This window comes from Scylla paramamosain, unplaced genomic scaffold (genome assembly GCF_035594125.1).
Source record: "Scylla paramamosain isolate STU-SP2022 unplaced genomic scaffold, ASM3559412v1 Contig70, whole genome shotgun sequence".
Lineage (NCBI taxonomy): Eukaryota > Metazoa > Arthropoda > Malacostraca > Decapoda > Portunidae > Scylla > Scylla paramamosain.
The window spans coordinates 18,567-22,500 of NW_026973735.1; the positions used below are offsets into that span (position 1 = coordinate 18,567).

A 3,934-nucleotide genomic window follows, 5' to 3' on the forward strand; every position below is an offset into this window, starting at 1 on the left:
CTATAGGCTGTACCAAAAAAAAATAATTAACCTGTTGAAGTTTGTTAGTACAAAAAATTTGTTTAAAAAAAGAATATAGTGATTTTTCTACTCTCCATTACACTTTAAAGTGCCTCTCTCTCTCTCTCTCTCTCTCTCTCTCTCTCTCTCTCTCTCTCTCTAATTACTTATATACTACTAACACTTACACACAGACAAACATAACTTACTTAAATCTAAACTTAAGAATATACTTAAATTTTCAATATAACTTTTTACATTAACACACACACACACACACACAAGTACATGTGTGTGGGTATGTGTGTATGTGTGTTTACATACAGACATACATACAAACAGACTGACAGACAGAGAGAATTTTACATTATACAATAAATACATGTATGAAAATAGATTTGCTCTCCCTCTCTCTCTCTCTCTCTCTCTCTCTTTCCACTCTAGATGTATATTAAATTATTTTCTCCTTTCGTAATCGCTCTCTCTCTCTCTCTCTCTCTCTCTCTCTCTCTCTCTCTCTCTCTCTCTCACAAAACTAATTTCCAAACAGATAAACAAACAAACAAACAAACAAACATTATTGACCCAAGAACAGTTGGCATCACATTGCTGCTGCTGCTGCTGCTGCTGCTCCTCCTCCTCCTCCTCCTCCTCCTCCTCAGGGCCAAGGGGGGAGGGGGAGGGGAGAGGGGCCACACATTGCCCCCACTCCCACCATCCCTGGGCCTCATATTTGAAGAAAACCTGCAAAAAAAAAAGTTAGGAGAGAGAGAGAGAGAGAGAGAGAGAGAGAGAGAGAGAGAGAGAGAGAGAGAGAGAGAGAGAGAGAGAGAGAGAGAGAGAGAGAGAGAGAGAGAGAGAGAGAGAGACTGAAAATCAAAGAAAACTATTTCAGATTCAAAAAATAAAAATAAACAACAACTACTACTACTACTACTACTACTACTTAACTAGCATCAACCCAAATCCCATAGTTCTTGTATTAGTAGTAGTGGTAGTAGTAGTAGTAGTAGTAGTAGTAGTAGTAGTAGTAGTAGTAGTAGTAGTAGTAGTAGTAGTAGTGGTGGTGGTGCCTCTGCTGGTGGTACCACCACTACTACTACTACTACTACTACTACTACTACTACTACTACTACTACTACTACTACTGCTGCTGCTGCTGCTACTACTACTGTTCTCTGGGATGGTGGTGGTGGTGTTCATCTTGCAATTGTTGTAGTTAGGAGGAGGAGGAGGAGGAAGAGACAGACAGACACTTACACAACTTATAAAATACTACTACTACTACTACTACTACTGTGTGTGTGTGTGTGTGTGTGTGTGTTAGTTTTAGTAAATAAAATAATGAAATAATTACATATTTATTTATTTATTCCAAAACCACAATCAGAGAGAGGGAGAGGTAGTTAGTGAGATTACATATATATAATTACATGTAAATATTATATACATTTCTAGTTACATATATTATCTAATTACACAAGACTAGTTTCCTTAAGATGACAAGAAATTACATTAAAAAATCAATTACATTTATTATTATTATTATTACTTAACAACTAAACAACAACAACAACAACAACAACAACAAGAGGAGGAGGAGGAGGAGGAGGAGGAGGAGGAGGAGGAGGAGGAAGGAAGAAAGGAAGAACTGGACACACACACACATTTTTTTTTTTACAATATAATGCCTTTGAGCTGAAGCCTCCTCCTCCTCCTCCTCCTCCTCCTTCTCTGCCTCCTACAGCTCCATCTGGTATTCTTCCCTCCACTGTCCCCTCCTGCAAAACAACAACAACAACAACAACAACAACAACAACAACAACAACAACAACAACCAACAACCACAACAACAACAACAACAACAACAACAACAACAACAACAACAACAACAACAACAACAACAACAACAACAACAACAACAACACACACACACACACACACACACACACACACACACACACACACACACACACATGCACCTTACTGCAGCCCTTCGGAAGTGTATGGTTCTTGGAGTGCGTGGATGGCGTGTATGGAGGGGAGGGCTCTCTCCATCCACCCAGGGGGAGGGTAGCCTTCCAATCACTGGAGTTACTGAGAGAGAGAGAGAGAGGGAAGTGGCAGATTAGACACGGAAGGTCCAAGAGGTAACGGCACAAACTAACAAAAAACAGGCAGTTGTACACAAACCCGCACAAAGAAAAAAACAAAAAAAGGGAAGGATAGGGTGGGGTTTGGGGGTGTCTGGGAGAGAGAAGTGGTGTGTGTGTGTGTGTGTGTGTGTGTGTGTGTGTGTGTGTGTGTGTGTGTGTGTGTGTGTGTGTGCGTGCATAGGAAGGAGAGAGAAAGAGAGAAAGAAATAATGAACACACACACACACACACACACACACACACACACACACACACACACACACACACACACACACACACACACACACACACACACACACACACACACACACACACACACCGGTGTTTGTGATGTTGTTTCTTGTTAGCCGAGTGGTGGTGGTGGTGGTGGTGGTGGAGGGAGTCAACCTCCGTGTCCACACCTGAAAGGGGTGGTACCCACTCTTGTGTGTCAGGTCGTGCACTGTGGCCATGTGACCTCTGACCTGAGTGTGACCCACTGTGACCTGGGCCCACTGAGGCTTGCTGCTGCCTGATCTGTGGGATTAGTTGAGTTTAAAAGGGAGTTTTTACACACACACACACACACACACACACACACACACACACACACACACACACACACACAAAAATAACAATATCATCACCATCATCGGCTTACTTGTGGCGGCCATGTCAGACGGGTTGCTGAATATGAAATCATTATACTGCAATGTCTTAATTGTGTTTTTATTTTGTGTATTGCCTTTTATTTCATTGATTGTTTGCCAGATTTCTTTTGTGTTGCTTCTGAAATTACTAAATATTTGACCACAACAGTTGGATCAGGCAGCACGCATAACTTGGGTTAGGTTGTTCCCACATTGTTTGAATATCATGTGTGAAATGTGACCAACTTCATACATCTTAAAAAGCTTACATTTATATTTAGTAGAATTAATTATTCCGGTAGTTAGCCATGCGTTTTGGAGTCTTTTTTCTGTTATATATTTGGTTTTTACTGGAAAGCATTTGTTATAGAGTTCGTAAACAATATTAAAGAATGGGTTAAAATTATCATTTGTGTCTACTAGATTAAGTATTTTATACCAATTTATCCTTTGTAGTTCACTGGTAAATAAACTTTGGTTATTTGTGCTGAAGTCTCTGAAGACAATCTTATGTTTGGTGTTTTGGCACAGACTGTTGTATAATATTTATAAATATGGGGAGATGATCAGTCATACAATAATGTAAAATACCTGATAATGATGGAGGTGTGAAATTAGTCCAGATATGGTCTGGTAATGATGGTTGACTGCACAAGGTCAGGGCTGTCAGGAAATCTTGTTGGTTGAGATGTGTGAGATGCAGAGTTTGCATTGTGTTGAGGAATAAGTTGGTAGGAAGATGAGTGGAATGTTCAAGTAAATTAATGTTAAAAAGTCCCCAATGAGAATTGTTCTGTTATTTTCAAAAGTTTCAGCAACTAGTAAATTATTGATAATGTCTGTGAATTCATTAACAACTATATGTTTACTATTGATCCTGTAAATTACTGAGATAATATAACTGGTGCTCCCTACAATTACCTTTGTTGTACTTATTTCAATATCACTGTTTATAAAAGAGAACTGATTTAGAACTTGTATATTTATCATATTTTTGGTGTAGATAGTAATCCTTCCATGCTCTCCATCAGTTCTGATTAAGTGAAATGAAGTATAACCTTCTATGGGGTAGAGATGCTTGGTGCGTTCTTGTAACTGTGTTTCTGTAGAGAATAATAACATCAGGTACTTTGGGGTAAACAACTAAGC

General features: G+C 39.3%; 1 protein-coding gene across 4 annotated transcripts in view; it reads right to left on the reverse strand.

Annotated features, from left to right (window-relative positions):
* Positions 1-2,545: 2,545 nt before the first annotated feature.
* Positions 2,546-3,934, reverse strand: part of LOC135098607 (band 4.1-like protein 4) — a 15,488-nt gene continuing 14,099 nt past the window's right edge. For 2 of the 4 annotated variants that reach the window (XR_010267167.1, XM_064000961.1), the window contains one exon: positions 3,837-3,888. The gene's annotated coding sequence lies outside the window, so the exon portion shown is untranslated. Of the gene's footprint in view, positions 2,673-3,836; positions 3,889-3,934 lie in introns of those variants that run through there. The other 2 variants (XM_064000962.1, XR_010267166.1) reach the window with 2 other exon arrangements.